The sequence below is a fragment of the Nicotiana tomentosiformis genome, chromosome 3, assembly GCF_000390325.3.
Source record: "Nicotiana tomentosiformis chromosome 3, ASM39032v3, whole genome shotgun sequence".
Lineage (NCBI taxonomy): Eukaryota > Viridiplantae > Streptophyta > Magnoliopsida > Solanales > Solanaceae > Nicotiana > Nicotiana tomentosiformis.
In genome coordinates, this window is record NC_090814.1 from 69,740,069 (window position 1) to 69,759,262 (window position 19,194).

Genomic DNA, 19,194 nt, shown 5'->3' on the forward strand with positions numbered 1-19,194 from the left:
CTGAAGCTGGAGCTCTTCTGGTGTGATTGCACCTGCGATGGATTGGCCGCAGGTGCATTGCCGCAGATGCGGCTGGTTTTAGCGGAAGCGGAGCTGGGCTGGCCTAGGCAGGGCGCAGGTGTGCGGGGGTAACCACATGTGCGAGCGAGGCTCCGCAGATGCGGAGTTGAGGGAGAGGCCTGTTTCCGCAGAAGCGGCTCCACAGCTGAGGAACGTGGAGCGCATATACGAGCCTGGAGGATTTAAGTGGTTTCCGCAGAAGCGGAGAATTTACCGCAGTAGTGGTTCCGCAGGTGCGAAAAGCCTGGGCAGATTATTAAAACAAGGGTTCACAATTTTGGCTTCATTTAAAACATTTCAAGTACAGTTTAGGCGATTCGTGAGAGGGTTTTTCGAGGGGATTCTTGAGGTAAGTCGCTTGTGCTCATTTTTGATCAATAATATTATTTCCCCTTTGATTTTCTCACCTAGTTGGTGTGTATTTATGGTATGAGTTTGAGGCTAGGGATTTGGAGAGTTCGATTTGGGGATTTGGATTACGATTTAGTATCGGATTTTGATAAATTTGGTATGGTTAGACTTGTGGTTGAATAGGCTTCCGGGGTTTGTGACTTTATCGAATTGCGAGACGTGGGCCCGAGGGCCGGCTTTTGAGTCAATTTTAGACTTTTGATTGATAACTTATCATTTTCTTATGGGCTTGATTCCTTTAGCCCGTATTGATTATATCGCATTGTTTATGGCTAGATTCGAGGCATTTAGAGGCCGTTTAGCGAGGCAAGCGTGTGTTGGAGTAGAATTTTACTCGGATTGAGGTAAGTAACAGTTCTAAATTTGGTTCTTAGGGTATGAAACCCTGTAGTACGTGTCATGTATTTGGTTTTAAGGTGACGGGCGTGTGGGCGTGCACCGTAGCAATTGTGACTTGGTCAAACTCCAGGGAACTGTGTAATTGAATAATCTGTTGTTATCTGTATATTCTCCATGTATTAGAGAAATTGAACCATAAATCATGTTTAAACTACGTGTTGGCATTGTAGGGACCCACATAGGTCGTGTACATGTTGAATTTTCTGCTAAATTATTGTTTTGTACTCACTCACAGTTTATTTGCATATTACATCTCAGTCTCTATTGTTCATTTCTGATGCATCATATCATTGCTGTCTGGGCTGCTTATTATGATTTCTGAGAGCCCGAAAGACTGGGGAGGTTGATGACTGAGTAAGGCCGAGGGCCTGATTGTGAGATATTATACTATAACACGTGAGTTGTCCGTGCGGATCTAGATATTATACTATAGCACGTGAGTTATTCGTACATCATATGAGTTGTCCATGCGGATCCATATGTTATATTATAGCATGTGAGTTATCCGAGTGGATTATAGTGCTTGGGCTGAAGGAGCCCCTCCGGAGTCTGCACACACCCCCTATGAGCGCATGCACCTATTAAGTGCGAGTGCTGAGTGAATGAGAGGGCTGAGTTACTGTGGCCCTGAGAGGATGCATTGATTTCCTATTTGATGCATTTAGCTGCCATGTATCATGTATTGAAATTTCTGAAAGATATTACACTCTGTTTCAGTTTAACTTGACATGAAATTACTGTTTTGTCCTTAATTGTCGAACTTGAAAGCATGCCTACCTTCCTATGTTAAAATAACTGTAATTGAACTATAAATGTAAAGCTCATCACTACTTTCAGTTATTTATTTAGTCTTGTTACTTACTAAGTTGGTTGTATTCACGCTACACCCTGTACTTCGTGTGCAGATTCAGGTATTTTCGGACACTGTGGGTGTTGATTTCCGTGCACAGTTGATCTTCTGGAGATTTCGAGATAGCTGCAGGCATTTCGCAGACCTTGTCTCTCCTTCCCTATCTTTTCGCTTATTGTATTTAGTTTCAGACTATATTAGACCGTGTTTTGCAGATTTGTGATGTATAGATGATTATATACTCAGTGACACCTAACATTGGGAATTTTCGAGTTGTATTTTGGTTTTTCTATCCTGTTTATGAGAATTTGTTATCATTTAAACTATTTTAAATCCATTTTTTGTTAAGTGTTGGACTCATTTCATAAATGTCAGCTTGCCTTGTACCATGTTAGGCGTCATCACGACAGGTTAGGATTTTGGATCGTGACAAATTATTTGGGTCGTCCATTTCTTAGATCAACGATCCGTAATTTTTATAATTTTTATGGGGAGTTTTGGTGTCCGTTAGATCTTATTGATCCAACGTTCAACCTCTCATACCTCTCCACTCAGGTAAACTCAAATACTGATTTCCCCTATGTTCTCTTCGAATTTACCCGACTATGCTCAAATCATCAACTCATCGTCACTCTCTACTATCCTAGTTTGAATACTGAAATTCTAAGGCCTTAAATGGCACTATAAATAGCAGTCTTCAATTCTCTCACCTAACATATACCAACCAAGAGAACCTAACACTGAACACACTAAGCACAAAAACACTAAGCATATTAGGGTTTCTTGTCTTAGCTTTTCTTACTGTATTCCTCTCTTTTGTCGAGTTCTTTGATGGTTCAAGTTCGAAGTTTTCTGGGATCTTTGAGCAACAAAGGAATTCGTTTGGTATGCTAACCTTAAGAAGGTCATCACCGTTCTCTCCTTTTTATTATGTTTATCTCTTTAAATGATTTAGATATGTTGATGTTAAGTTTCTGTAACTTATAGTTATGCCGCATGTGTTTGACATGTTTGATATTTATATTTTGTTAGTCTGACAACCTTTTATGATCAACTTATTTTATTATCAATTAGGTAAATAATAACTATTGATCTTTGTTCTGAGTTTTCCTATAGTCTCCATGCTTGAATTCTTACATTTTTATGTTGAATACAAACTTCGTAGTTCTCAATGACTTACAATAAACTCACCTCTGTTTATTGCACTTCTATAATTTTGTGAGTTTTCGAAGCTAATTTTACTACCTGATAGTTATTGCTAAGATGATACATGAACTTGTTCAAGACTTATATCTTCTTGCCTCTTAACCTTGAGCCTAAACTTTAAGTGTCTCTCCTTGTGTTTGTCCAATTATTTTACTGAGCTATCACCATAGTCTTTTACTTTGTTTTAGCTATCATTATTGTTGAACCAATCATGCTCATCTAAACTTCATGCTTTTTCTTTCACTGATGATTCTGCTGAGATTTCATCTTATTTTCCTTATAGTTGATTTCGTTATTTGGTAACCTTAACTAATATACTCCTAAAAATCCAATACGCCCATATCACCTAACTAAGTTGAAAGAATTCAAGTGTTTAGATGTTTCTCTTCTCTGAATCTGTATCCACTGACTCTGAGGGTAATTCCTGGGCTATTACTATAACTTTCTCATGATCATGCTCAATTGTTGTATGCATAGGTTGGCACCCTGACGCTGATCAAATAAATCATCAATCCTCGGCAATGGATACTTGTTCTTATGGTGACTTTGTTCAACTGCCGATAATCTATACACATCCTTATCAATTCATCTTTCTTCTTCACAAACAACACAAGTTCACCCCAGGGCGAGACACTAGGTCTAATGAAGCCCTTATCAAGCAAATCTTGCAACTGTTCCTTCAATTCCTTCAACTCTGGCGGGGCCATGCGGTATGGCAAAATGGAAATTGGCTGAGTGCCCGGAGCCAAATCAATGCAGAAATCAATATCCCTGTAGGGTGGCATCCCCGGTAGGTCAGCAGGAAACACCTCTGGAAACTCACAAACAACTGGCACTGAATCCATGGAAGGAACCTCTGCACTGGAATTGCGGACATAAGCCAAATACGCTAGACACTCCTTCTCGGCCATACGCCGAGCCTTCATTTAAGAGATAACTCTGCTGGTAGAATGGCCAGGAGTCCCTCTCCACTCTAATCGAGGCAACCCTGGCAAGGCTAAGGTCACCGTCTTGGCATAACAATCCAATATAGCATGATAAGGTGTCAGCCAATCCATACCCAAGATAACATCAAAATTGACCATATCGAGAAGTAAAAGATCTACACTAGTCTCAAGGCTCCCAATGGCAATCACACATAAATGATAAACACGATTTACAATGATAACATCGCCCACAGGTGTGGACACATACACATGAGCAGTCAAAATGTATATAATATGGGTAGGTCAGGGCCCTGTTCTGATCACAATATATCTATCAGTAGAGGCTTGTAGACATATCCTGTTGGTTAGTGCAGTATGTTGGGTTTGTAGGCCTGGTATGTATAATTTGGTGGTTTTTCAGCTGTAGTAGCTATGACGGCCTTTTCGGCCTAGCTTTATATTGATGTTCAGTTAGCGCTAGTTTCCATTTAGTTTTATATTTTGCTTCACAAATTGTCTTGCAAGGTGGCCCCATGGCCAAAGTATGACATTATCTGTTCAGAATCCCTTTGTCGCAATTTGGTATGCCAGGTTAGGTGAGGCACCGGATGCTTGTCTCGCTCCTAGGTTCGGGGCGTGACAACTCAGGAGGAGTGTTGTTGATTTTCGTTATGTTCTCGAATGGAGCCATTATTATTTCTCAGGCATGTCAAGAGTAAATTGAAAGAAGTGGAGTCGGCTAGTAATGGTTTGAATCAGCATGATTGTGGCAATGATCAGTTCCATCGGCGTGTTAAGTTATGCAGGTGATTTGCAGTTATACGTACGGACTTGACAACCACCATAATTTGCTTGATTTGGGAGGTATTTGATTCCTATGGCCTTGTTGTGTAAATGCATCCCGGAAGAGTTATGACGGTTTAGACCACGACTTGAGATTTGTATTTTCTGCGATCGTGGGAATTCAGTTGTGTGTTGCTATGTTTCTTCTTAAATGAGTTAAGCGAAAGGTTTCTAGGCAATGAAGTGTTTACTCTACTAGTAGTTCAGGGGTTATGATGAATTCTTGTACTCTCGCATAGTGGCATGATAGGTGCAGTAACCGGTATGGAAATTGGAAGTTGAGGATCAAGGTTTCGGCTCGGTGTTGATAAGAATGTCACAAGCTCGGATGGGCAAGGAAGAATTCTGATGTTTATAGTAAGTTGGCATTATTTTAATGTTGCCTGAGAATGGTGTTTTGTGGAAGATGCATTGTGTATTGATTTGCGGATTGGTGATTTGCTTTACATAATTAGTACGGTTGGTGGTATGGAGTTGCGGACCTTGATACCTGGTGCGGAAGGTCGTGGAAGCGTATCCCATGGGAAAATTGCATAAGTGTGACATGTTAGTCACTTGATTGCTAAAGATTGAAACCAAGTTTGGAGATTATGGTACCATCGCTAATGTGAGAGTTTATGCTTGGAAGGCGCTCTATTCCTTTTGTTGTGGACTGGGAGAGTTTGTTCCGAATTGGACGGCTGCTCGTATGTGTCGTGGATAGGGACATTGTCGATCCGTAAAGGGTTGTTGGCCCAGTATGGGATGATTGGAATTAGGTTGGGGTCCTTTGGTGGGTCTAATATGAATGTGTGCTCTACGTTAGGTCAGATGTGTTAATTCGGCATAGCATTGCTTACGGGGGAGTCTTCGGACATTAGATGTCATTACTATCGTCAGCTATTCCATGAAATACTCTGTTGTGCCATGTGAGTTGTGAGACGACTTGATTATTAGCACATGTGTTGTGATCCCGTGTAGCTTGCGATGTTATATGAGCAGGATGGCTCTCGAGATGCAGGTCGTTTATTACACCTTAGTCATGCTTGGGTTTTGTAGTGTATGGCGCTATCCGTCTCCCCAGGGTCGTATTATGTACTTGGCGAGGTTATGGTCGATAGTCAGGCATTTTGTAAGTATAAGCATTACAACTTGATGGGTGTTTCCTTATTGATTGTTATGTGTGGATCGGGTGGCATGCTACCACGGGTACATTATTTGGATCGGGTTGCATGCCGCAACAGTATCATAGGTGGATCGGGTTGCACGCCATAACAGTGAGATTTGAAGTAAGGTTCCTTAGATTTATTTGTGTTCCTTGTTTTCTCATCTCTGAGATAGAGCCATAACATTGGTTTGGCCATTTTATTCGTTACGCGGACTGGATGGTTCTTTTTCAGAGTTCGTTCTTCCTTATGGGTCATATTCGAGTTGTAGCTTGTTTGCACTTTGATGGCGCCGTATGAGGTTTTAGACGGTGTTCGAGGTGGCTTATTGCCCGAGCAGCTTGTTCTGGGTGAGGTGAGATTATTGGACTTGAGATCAGTGCGGTCAGAGTAATGTAGGGTATGTTAAAGAGAAAATATCATTATTTAGTTCAGAATGAGGTAATTGTCCTTGTCCGGAGAAAAGACTCCATGATTTGTTGATTCGGCAGGTGGTTATGAGTTTCTATACATCTCTTTCATCGCGGCATTGTTATGAGAGTTGGAGCAGAGATTATATGCGTTATGAGGTGTGTTGTGGGCATCAGATTCGTTAAATTTTAGCTATTGTGGTCGGAGAATATTATTATGGGCAAACGACTTATGTGGTGCATGGTGTGATTTAAGCATAGGTACATGATCATGTTTTGGTACAGTGTGTAGTGATTGATACAGTGTTCGTATGTTAGAATCGGGTCTTGTAGAGAAATTTGGAGGTTAGAATTTGGTTTTAAGGCTTATTGACTAAATAAAAGGGAGGATCTTCAGTTTGGCTCGATCTAATGTGCTCAACTGTGTAGTGATGGCACAGGTAGGTGCACAAGGTGTTGAACAGTGATTTTGGGGGTGCTCCGGAGCAGTTCTTAGCACGTTCGAAGACGAACGTATGTTTAAGTGGGGGAGAATGTAACGACACGACTGGTCGTTTTGAGATATAGTGCATCATTCAGCGATTTGAGACCTCGAGTAGCTTCACTTCATGTTTTATGACTTGTACACATGGTCGGAATTGAATTTCGGGAAATTCGGAGTGGTTTCGGAAGGAAAATTCTTAGTTCGGAAGCTTTAAGTTGGAAGAGTTGACCAAGGGATGACTTTTGAGTAAACACTCAGAATCATGATTTGAAGGTTCCAATAGGTTCGTATGATGATTTAGGACTTGGGCGTATATTCGGGTTAAGTATCGGGTGGTCCGGGAACGTTTCAGCGCCTATTGTAGAAGGTTGGCATTTTAAAAGTTTAAGAATTTCTCAAGTTTGACTTGAAGTGAATTTTTGTGTTATCGATGTTCGTTCGTGGTTCCGAGCCTTGGGATAGGTTTAAATTGTGATTTATGACTTGTGCGCAAAGTTCGGTGTCATTCCGGAATGTTTTGATATGATTCAGACGCATTCGTCGAAGTTTAAAAGTTTAAAGAAAGGTTTTGATTGTCGACTCGCATATTTAATATTGTTTGGTGTGATTTGAGACCCCCGAGTAGGTTCGTGTTATGTTTTGGTACTGGTTGGTACGTTTGGGTGGGGTCCCGAGGGGTCTTGGGTTTAAAAGGGATTGAAACTTGGAATATTGGACATGTTGGCTTTGGCCATATTCTGGTGCAACCGCACCTGCGGAAATTTGGGTGCACGTGCGGAGCCGCGGAAGCGGCAGACGAAGCGCAGGAGCGCAACAAGAGCTGGGAGCAGAGAATCGCAGGCGTGGAGTTTTCGGTTGTATCTGCGCAAGCGCAGAAGCGGCACTTTGGTCGCAGGAGCAAAATTGGACAGAAATGAGGGGGATCCGCAGGAGCAGATAGTTGGGCGCATCTGCGCATCCGCAAAAGTGGAATCCTCGATAGAAAAAGCAAAAGACGGTGCAGAAGTGAAAGATTTGGATCGCACCTGCATTTGCGCAGAAGGGGAAATTTTCTGCATGTGCGAGAGATAGCCTCTAGTGCTTCTCCGCAGAAGCAAGGTTTTTTGTCGCATAAGCGACGCCGTAGGTGCGACTGGATATCCACTGGTGGGAAAGTCACTGGGCAGAAGGGTTCTTTTAAATCGAGACTTAGCTCTCATGTCTCTCATTTCTCAATTTTCGAGAGATATTGGGAATTGTTATAAATTGATTAATTATGAGCTTTGGAGTATATTTTGATTGAATTGTACATTATTTGACTAGTTTCGGATCATTTGGGTTTGAGTCGAGAAGTTAAACAGGCATTGGAGCCGGTTATGGAACTTCGGAGCGAGGTAAGTCTCATGTCTAACCTTGTGAGGGGGAAACTACCCCTAGGTGATTTAATTGTTATGTGTTACTAGTTGCGGGTTCTACATATGCACAAGGTAACGAGAGTCCGTACGTAGTTAAATCATGTTTATGTCCAGGTAGACTTCAGACTTTATCATGTAATATTTGAGTTATTTGAACTCATTCTGCTGGCCTAATTAATTGAATTTATAATTGAAATTGATTATATATATATATATATATATATATATATATATATATATATATATATATATATTGGGTTGAGCCTTATCACCTTACGTTATTGGCAAGTCATTAGAGAAACGGTAAAGGTTATGTTCACTTTATGCTCATGTACTGTATTGTAAGCACGTGTCTCGTAATTCGATAAGTTCCTTCATTTCTTATTGAGCGGGCAGAACGCCTCGGCAATATAGTAGATGCATTTATGGTTCATGTCGCTTGACCCTCGGTAGTGTATACATTATTGTGGATCGGGCCGAATGACCTCGGCATAATCGTGCGTTATATTGCTAGCAGTCCGAACATTCACGAGATTATCTTTCCACTGACGCATGGCATTTTATATGGTACTTCTCATCCGTTTGTTACTGGTACTTTATCATCTGAGCTGTTGAGATAGAATACAAGACTGAGAAATTCATACTTTAAAAGAAATATTTAGAAGATTAAGTAACTTACAGATTTACCCCATTATTGCTATGTGCTTCACATCTGCTTATGATTTATTATATTGCTTTGTTGGACTTCTACTAAGTATCGGTATCGACCCGTCGTCACTATTTCTCCGGGGTTAGGGTAGATACTTACTGGGTACGTGCTGATTTACATACTCATGCTACACTTCTACACTAAATATATAGGATCTGACGGGTTCAATTGGTGGTCCTTTTGGCGCGTAGGCGCAGCTGCTGAGGAGACTTTATGGTGAGCCGCATTCTAGTCTATGTATCGCAGCCCACAGAGTCTCCATCATACCATTTACCTTATCGTGTCTTATTTATATTTCGGGCAAAGGTTGTATTATTATTGTACACCTTAGTAAATGCTCATGCACTTATGACACTGGGTTTTGGGGGTGTTCTAGAATTTGTTATGGAGTTTTTTTACACAAATTCACTATCACTTATTATTTTAACAAAACTCTACATAACTACGATTTATTTTAATGCACTAACCTCGTTATCTAAGAAATATTTATGATTTTAAAAGAGATAAAATGAATAATTAAGTGTTGGCTTGCCTAACAGCGATGTTGGGCGTTATCACAGCCTATAATGGATTTTGGGTCGTGATATTCTTTGAGAGGCGTTTTCACCTAGCTATTGAAGGTAAGTAATTCCTACCCAATACGAGTTTAATACATAGATTATGGGTAGATTTTAATATGTAAAATATAAAAATTCTAGGAGATTGTTGAAAAATCTAGATTTTGACAAAAATGGGTTTAGACCACAAAAATAAATATGGAATTGATTGAAAATTATATATTTGGGTTCGTGAGGTTATGGGTAACTTTTATTTACAAACTTTTCTGGAATCATGGCACGTGGGCCCGGGGTTAATTTTAAAAATCTTCCAATTTGGGTTGGGTAATTACTGTAATAGTTAAATTATGAACTTTTGAGCATATATTGATTAATTTATACAATATTTGACTAGTTTCAGATTGTGTGGCACCGATTTAAGGCTTTAGTGTGAATTGTGGACCGGGAAGAGAACTTAAAAACGAGGTTAAGTCTCTTGCCTAACTTTGTAAGAGAGAATTCTCCCGGTAGGTGCTATAAATGATTGTTTTGCTAATAATTGTGGGTGCTATGTGCGCACGATGTGACGAGAGTCCGCATATAGCTAAAAATTATGCTTATGTCCGGATAGTTTTAGGACTCTACTATGTATTAGTTGTATTATTTGTACTCAACTTGTTAGTTTAATTACATAAATTATATTTGATATTGGATAAAGAATTTGTAAAGACTAAACTTCATTACTTTAAGTTTTGGTAGGTTACTTGACCGTAAGTGAAAATTATGCCTCCTTGTGTATTACTCGTGTAGTAGTCGTTAATCGGAGTTCGTAGATTATTCTCTCTTCTTGTGGATCGGGCCGAACGTATTGGTAATATAATAGATGCATCTATAGTTCGTGTTGGTCGACCCTCGGTAGTGTACACATTATTCTAGATCGGGTTGTACGACCTTGGCATAAGTCGTGCATGATATTGCTCGGAGTCCGATTATACTTGATATTTTCTTCCATGACTTGAGAATTTATAATTACTTGATGGCTCTTATTTTCTGAAACTAGTATGTGATATATGGAGACTCTAACTGACGTTTAGTTAAACAACCACTTACTTATTGTTCATTAATTCGTTATTATTATTGTATTCCCTGCCTATTCATAATTTGTGCACTTTATTTATTGACCCTTAGTAAGTGTCGATATCGACCCCTCGTCACTACATTTTCGAGGTTAGACTAGATACTTACTGGGTACATGTTGTTTATGTATTCACACTACACTTCTGCACTAATCGTGCAAGATCTGAGATAGGTGCATCTGGCGGCCATTCAGGTACGTATCCCCCTCTCCCCCCTATCCAGAGACTTAGTGGTGAGCTGCTCTCTATGCCGTTCTGCAGCGCCCGGAGTCTCTTCTTGTTGTATTTATTTTCTGTCTATGTTACTCCATACATTAGTATAGGAGGTTTTATATATTTTATTACTTTGCTCATGCACTTGTGACACCGGGTTTTAAAAATATTCTAGTAGATATTTTATGATTTTGAGTATTAAATTTACTATTTTACTTTTTCGTTACTTTATATTTTACATGACTACAATCACCTATTAATCGTTCTCTTATTAAATAAAATTAATTACTTTAAAAATATTAAAAATAAACTATTATATGGATAGTTTATTGTTGGCTCGCCTAGCGGTGATATTTGGCGTCATCACAGCCTATAGTGGGAATTGGATCGTGACACTAAAGTAGGTTAAACATCCATTTTTTTAAAATATTTGACGGGAAGATGTATTCACCAGATATGGCTGAACAAATTTTAATCTCAAGCTTGAGCGCCTCAAACAGTTTTAGAACATTAAATCCAGGTATCCAATACTGATCCTACTTGATTTTGCAACTTAAGCTTGAGCGGCTCAAGCATTATTTTGAAAGTTTACTTAGCATTATGCCAAATATTTTAATAACTAATTTACCCTCTTCCAAATTAAAGGTTCCTACTATGAAATTTTGCTTGGCGTTATTCCAAACACTTTAATTAATAAGTTATATTTTTTAAATTAAAGGTTTCTATTTTCAAAATTCACTCAGCATTGTTCCAAACACTTTAATTATATATAGCAAATCATTAATTGGATAAAGTTATTCAAATTAATTTTACTAAGGAGATTATACATTTCTCAGTATATATGACATGTCGATTTTACTTGCAAAACCGTAAGCCTTTTCTCATTAGATCCTTAAGAATTCTATATACATGACATGGTGACCTTACCCACAGTTTAAGACTAATTAATTTTTTTCACAATTATAACTAAATGTCAATCTTTTATATATATATATATATATATATATATATATATATATAAAATTAAATTCAAATAAGATCCAGGAATTATTAGGATAATGACTTAGGGATGGAGAAATAGAGAAACAGGGGGAGAGGGAAAGAGAGAGACTTACCGTGTTAAAGAGAGAGAGTCATTATCCTTAAGGATAATTACAAGGATAATGACTTAGTTGTAGAGGAAGATAGTGGATGGCTTAGAGAGGGCAGTGAGAGAATAGAGTGAGAATGTTGATTAAATAAGTACTCTTATTTGGTATTAATTTAAAACTTCTAATTATAGCAGTCTTGATATGAATCTATACATAATATATATATATATATATATATATATATATATACATATATATATAAAATTCTAGGAATAGTAGAGTTGATGTGGAACCTCTTAAAGATGAGAATTGCTATTTATTTTTTTTCCTTCTTTTTTTTTTTTGCCTTTTTCCCTATTTTTTCCAATTTATTGTGAAGCAGTAAAATCAGAAGAGGTGTATCACATTTATTACACCCCCTTAACTCTCTCGAATGAGTTACGTTTTTTAAGCTCTCTGAAACGGTTACAACCTGGAGAGTTGTGCCTCATTTAGTGTAACTCTCTAAACAATTACGATGTCTTCCCTTTTAAATTTTGGCACATATAACTACATTCTTTTAAGCTGTTTAGCCTTATTTTTCTCCAAGTTTTTCATTTTTCTTTTGCTCCTTTTTATTCATGACCTCTGTTTCCATCCTCTATAATTTGCTTTATTAGGCGATTTGTTTTGCTTGATTTACTTCTTAAATTCTCGCATCTACTAAAGTTCTTCATTCATTTCCTTTTTGATAATATTCATGTTTAGCAATAAAAAAGCATGAATGTTCCTTCAAGATTTGATTTGTGTTTTTGTGTGTGTCTGTGTGTGTTTAACTTAGAGTCATTATCTTGAAAAGATGTCAAAAACAGCGTAGCAGAATGGCTACAAAATATTACAGTAGTAAGTACGTATTTTTCATCTATTTGCTTTCTGATTCTCTTTCTTTCATCTTAATTCGGTTTATCATAAGTGTGTGTTATTTTTCGTGGATAGTTTGGTGAAATGTTATTGAGTATAATCTGAGATGTTTGCCTTTTTCTCTCACCGGTTATTATTTGTTTATTATGCAATTAGAGAGGGTAATGAAAAGTTGTAACTGCTATCATATTCTTTCTTTTTTTAAGTTTTTGCGATATTTACGAAGAGATGTAAATATTATCAATAACTTATTATAATTAATCGAGTGCAGTGTATCCACAGAGGTATACAAGAAAAAAATAAAGAAGGTAACACCACCAGCACTCTAACAAAAGGAGGATGATACGGTTCAGATCTTTGACTTGCCGAGCAGCCTCGATAGCCTGCGCACCCCTCTTAACCAAATACAGGTGATTCTTACTTTAGTATTAGTCTATTAGAGTGTTTCTACTGCTTCTATCATTCTTGAAAGCTTAAATTAAGTAAGGTTCATCGTGGACATATTTTGTTTTAGAGCAATAAATATATTGTAAGGGTCGAAATAGATTTCGACCTTCGTACGCCTGATCAAGTTCGAAAGATAATCGATCGAAGTGAGACCTCGAAATGGGTTCCGAAGATGGTACAAACAAGCTTCGAATCTGAGGGGCCGATCAATGCCGAGTTCGATATCATTATCAAGCTCGGATCCAAATCGAACTATGATGCAAAGTAAAGTTATCAAGCTTATGATCCAGAGACCGACCAACATTGACCCCGAATTAATTCGAGACCTCGAGTCTGAATCGAGCACGAGCCAAGATTGAGAGCTCGAGTCAGAATCGAGCACAAACCAAGATCGAGAGCTCGAGTCAAGATCGAGTTCACAGACAAAATCCATTTCAATCCCACTAGAGGAGAGAATCTTGGCAGAAATTGTGGAAAATCTGATTTATCGTGGGTCTCCTACTGAGTATTTTTAATTATGTTTAAAGTAAAATCCCTCTACTATAAAGGGAATAATTATCATTTCTAAAAAGGCAAGTTTTCATGCTTAATTGCTCGAGAAACTCACAAAGAAAGTCGAAGCCAATGATAAAAACGTAGAAACTTATAACTCTAGGGTCGATCATATCCCGGGAGCTCTACCAATGATAAAAGGGTTGGATTCGAAAAAATTCGTGCAAAATCCTTTTCCCTCGAGCGCAGCCCCGAAATCAATCCCCAAAAAATTCTGTATGCCCGAAATTTCTAAATATAACGGAACGATTGATCCCAACGAGCACGTTACTTCTTACACGTGTGCCATCAAGGGCAATGATTTAGAAGATGATGAAATCGAATCTGTGTTGTTAAACAAATTCGGAGAGACCTTCTCGAAGGGGGCAATGATTTGGTATCACAACCTACCACCGAATTCCATAGACTTGTTCGCCATATTAGCAGATTCTTTTGTGAAAGCACATGTCGGCGCCATAAAAGTCGCAACAAGGAAATCAGACCTCTTCAAGGTAAGACAAAAGGAAAACGAGATGCTGAGGGAGTTCGTATCTCATTTTCAAATGGAACGAATGGACTAGCCACCAGTCAGAGACGATTGGATTGTTCAGGCTTTCACTCAAGTTTGAACGAACGAAGTTCGACGGTTTCACGGCGGTTAAAGCATAACCTGATCGAATACCCAACCATCACGTGGGCCGACGTGCACAATCGGTATCAATCAAAAATTAGGGTCGAAGATGATCAATTGGAGTCTGAACCCGCTGTTCGAAGGGATACTAATCAAGAACGAGGTCTGATCGGAGATCGAAACCAACTGTACAACGGAAGCCACAGAGTCAGTGAATCGAGACATAGCCTCGGGAAAAATAACAAAAGAAATGATCGAGGTCAAGGGTCCCTGGGGCTGGTGAACAGAAGTAGGTTCGATAGGCCTGCCGGATCTAAGGAAGCACCTCGGTTATCGGAACATAACTTCAGCATTGATGCATCCGCAATCGTTTCGTCTATCGGACGCATCAAAGATACTAAATGGCCTCAACCCATGCAGACCGATCCTGCCCAGAGGAATCCCAATCAAATTTGCGAATATCATGGCACCCATGGCCACAGAACAAAAGATTGCAGGCAACTAAGAGAGGAAGTGCCCCGGTTATTCAACAAAGGGCACCTTCGAGAACTTTTAAGCGATAGGGCGAAGAACCATTTTAAAAACAGGGATTTCGCAAGCAAAACGAACAAGAAGAACTGCAGCACATCATTCACATGATCATCGGCGGCGCCGATACCCCTCCGGCACCATTGCTTAAACGCATTAAGACATCAATTGTGAGAGAAAAGCGATCTCGAACTCAAGATTACACACCCATAGGAACTTTGTCCTTCAATGATGAAGATGCAGAAGGAGTCATACAACCTCATAGCGATGCACTGGTAATATCCGTACTCATGAATAAAACTAAAGTTAAACATGTGTTGATTGATCCAGGTACCTAGTCCAACATCATCAGATTGAAGGTCGTAGAACAGCTAGGCATGCAGGACCAGATTGTACCCGCAACCTTGGTTCTAAACGGATTCAATATGGCATATGAAACCACCAAAGGTGAGATAATTCTACCAATAAACTAAGTTCCACGTGATCGAAGGCAACATGAGATACAACGCCCTTTTCGGAAGGCCATGGATCCACAACATGAGAGTTGTACCTTCGACCCTACACCAGGTCCTCAAATTACCAACATCGAGAGGAGTCAAAACAGTGTACGGGGAACAACCAGCCGCAAGAGAAATGTTCGCCGTCGAGGATGCGAAACCAATATCCTCGACTTCGCCAGTAAAGGGATCGAGCTCAGAAGGGGAACGAGATACCAAATAGCAATCATAGACATCGGCTTTGACCCAACCTAATAACCAGAGGATCGAAGAATATGATGATCAGAGGATCCCTCGATCCTTCGTGATTCTCGATGACTCCGACGCCACCAAATTAACGATTGAGGAACTGGAGCAAGTCACACTAATCGAGCACTGGCCTGAACGGAAAGTATACCTGGGAACGGAGTTGAGCCCCGAACTCAGGAAGAAACTTATTCAATTTCTTATTAATAACATTGATTGCTTTGCCTGGTCCCATTTAGATATAACAGGGATCCCGTCGGACATAACGACGCATCGGCTAAGCTTGGACCATAGGTTCAGACCGGTGAAGAAAAAGAGAAGCCCCCAGTCTAGGTAAATCACGCATTCATAAAGGACGAGGTAACCAAACCTCTCAAGATAGGATCCATTCGGGAGGTGAAATATCCTGAATGGTTAGCCAATGTAGTTGTAGTTCCTACAAAAGGGAACAAACTTAGAATGTCTGTGGATTATAAGGATTTAAACAAAGCATGCTCCAAAGACTCCTTTCCGCTGCCCAACATCGATCGCATGATCGATGCCACGGCCGGCCACAAGATCCTCACTTTTCTCGATGCATATTCCGGGTATAAGCAAAACCAGATGAACCCGGAGGACCAGAAAAAGACTTCATTTGTCACCAAATATGGAACATATTGTTATAATGTGATACCCTTCGGGCTAAAAAATGCATAGGATACTTACCAACGCCTAGTAAATAAAATGTTTGAAGAACAAATCGGTAAATCAATGGAAGTTTATATTGACGACATGCTAGTTAAGTCCCTGCGCGCAGAGGACCATTGACCCATTTACAGGAAACATTCTAGATTATGAGGAAATACAACATGAAGCTCAACACCGAAAAATGTGCTTTCGGGGTCGGTTCAGGCAAGTTCCTCGGCTTCATGGTGTCAAATCAGGGAATCGAGATTAACCCTGATAAAATCAAGGCTATCGAAGATATCACCATCATGGACAATGTGAAAGCTGTACAAAGGCTAATGGGACGGATTGCAACTTTAGGCTGATTCATTTTGACATCATCAGATTGAAGTCACAAATTTTTCTCTCTAATCAAAAAGAAGAACGATTTCGCTTGGACCCCGGAATGCCAACAGACATTAGAGGAACTAAAACGATATCTATCGAGCCCACCACTACTTCATACTCCAAAACAGACGAAAAACTTTGCTTGTACTTGGCAGTATCAAAAATCGCAGTAAGCGGTGTCCTAGTTCGAGAAGAGCAAGGTACGCATTTTCCCATTTATTATATAAGTCGGACCATAGGAGAAGCAGAAACTAGATATCCGCACCAAGAAAAATTGGCACTGGCACTAATAAGTGCCTCTAGAAAGTTAAGACCGTACTTTCAATGTCACCCCATATGCGTATTAACCACTTATCCGCTTCGTAATATTTTGCACAAGCCTGAACTATCAGGCCGATTGGCCAAATGGGCCGTCGAACTCAGTGGGTACGATATCAAATATCAACCCCATACGGCCATGAATTCTCAAAATTTAGCAGACTTCGTGGCCGATTTCACGCCAACCCTCGTACTCGAAGTCGAAAAAGAACTCCTGTTGAAATCGGGTACGTCATCGGGGGTATGGACCCTTTTTACGGATGAGGCTTTGAATGTGAAGGGTTCTGGGCTAGGCATAGTTTTAAAGCCACTTACGGGTAACACTATTAGGGAATCTATAAAAAATACCAGGTTGACTAACAACGAGGCCGAGTATGAGGCCATGATTGCAGGTCTCGAGCTAGCTAAAAGCTTGGGAGCAGAAGTCATTGAAGCCAAGTGTGACTCTTTGCTGGTGGTAAATCAAGTAAACAAAACCTTCAAAATTCGAGAAGATAGAATGCAAAGGTATTTGGACAAACTACATGTCACTTTGCACTATTTTAAACAAAGGACTTTACAGCATATTCCACGAGAGCAAAACAGCGAGGATGATGCACTTGCGAACTTGGGATCATCGGTCGAGGAAGGTGAGTTGAGGTTGGGGACTGTCGTTCAACTCTTGAGATCCGTGATCGAAGAAGGTCATGCCAAGATAAATTCTATGAGCTTAACCTGGGATTGGAGAAATAAGTATATTGGATATGTAAAGAACGGAAAGCTCCCATCGGACCCTAAACACTCAAGGGCTCTACGAACCAAAGCTGCTCGATTCACGTTTGCTTCGGATAGAACGCTATACTGAAGGACATTCGATGGACCATTGGCAGTATGCTTAGGTCCGGGAGATACCGATTACATCCTACGTGAAGTGCACGAGGGTACTTGTAGGAATCACTCTGGTGTCGATTCATTAGTAAGAAAAATAATGAGGGTAGGGTATTATTGGATCGATATGGGTAAAAATGCAAAGGAATTTGTTCGAAAATGTGACAAATGTCAAAGGTTTGCACCAATGATCCATCAACCCGGAGAGCAACTTTATTCAGCCCTATCCCCATGGCCATTCATGAAATGGGGAATGGATATCGTCGGCCCTCTGCCATCGACCCCAGGTAAAGCTAAATTTATTTTATTTATGACTAACTATTTCTCTATATGGGTTGAAGTACAGGCGTTTGAGAAAGTAAGAGAGAAAAAGGTTATAGACTTTATCTAAGATCATATCGTATGTCGATTCGGGATACCCGCCGAAATAGTGTGCGACAACGGGAAATAATTTGTTGGCAGCAAAGTGACGAAATTCTTCAAAGACCACAAAATAAGAAGGATATTATCAACACCGTATCACCCCAGTGGGAACGGACAGGTTGAATCAACAAACAAAACAATCATGGTTGAATCAACAAACAAAACAATCATTCAAAACCTAAAGAAGAGGTTGAACGACGCTAAAGGAAAATGGAGAGAAATCCTACCCGAAGTCCTTTGGGCATATCGAACAATATCAAAATCTAGTACGAGAGCTACCCCGTTCTCCTTAGTATATGGATCCGAAGCCTTGATACCAGTCGAAGTCGGCGAACCTAGTGCCAGATTTTGATATGCAACAGAAGAATCAAATAACGAGGCAATGAACACTAGCCTCAAATTATCGGACGAAAAATAAGAAGCTGCTCTCGTCCAATTGGCCGCCCAAAAGCAACGAATCGAAAGATACTATAATTGAAGAACCAAGCTCCGCCATTTTAAGCCCGGGAACTTAGTGCTAAGGAAAGTCACCCTCAATACCTGAAATCCAAATGAAGGAAACCTAGGACCGCACTGGGAAGGACCATATCAGGTTCTCGAAAATTTCAGAAAGGGATCACACAAGCTCGGCATTATAAACGGCAAACAATTATCAAACAATTGGAATGTGTCGCATCTAAAACGATACTACTGCTAAGGTACGACCCTCCCATATTAGTTTACAATTCAAAACTAACCCCTACAGAAGTACGATCAGGAGCTAAGATGGATCCTTCAATACGAAGCCTTAGGTCTGAAAGCACGCGTTACACTCTTTTTCCCTTAGACCGGTTTTATCTCAAATGGGTTTTTCGGCAAGGTTTTCAATGAGGCAACCACTGATTGTGCTAACTTAGAACAATTCAACAGTATCTGAGGCCTCTTTACAATCGACCTCGAA

At 39.8% G+C, this 19,194-nt stretch overlaps 1 long non-coding RNA gene across 3 annotated transcripts in view; it reads left to right on the forward strand.

Annotated features, from left to right (window-relative positions):
- Nucleotides 1-12,247: 12,247 nt before the first annotated feature.
- Nucleotides 12,248-19,194, forward strand: part of LOC138907056 (uncharacterized) — a 29,728-nt gene continuing 22,781 nt past the window's right edge. For all 3 annotated transcript variants that reach the window (XR_011414759.1, XR_011414757.1, XR_011414758.1), the window contains exons 1-2: nucleotides 12,248-12,699; nucleotides 12,985-13,123. This is a non-coding gene — a long non-coding RNA (uncharacterized lncRNA). The remainder of the gene's footprint in view (nucleotides 12,700-12,984; nucleotides 13,124-19,194) is intronic.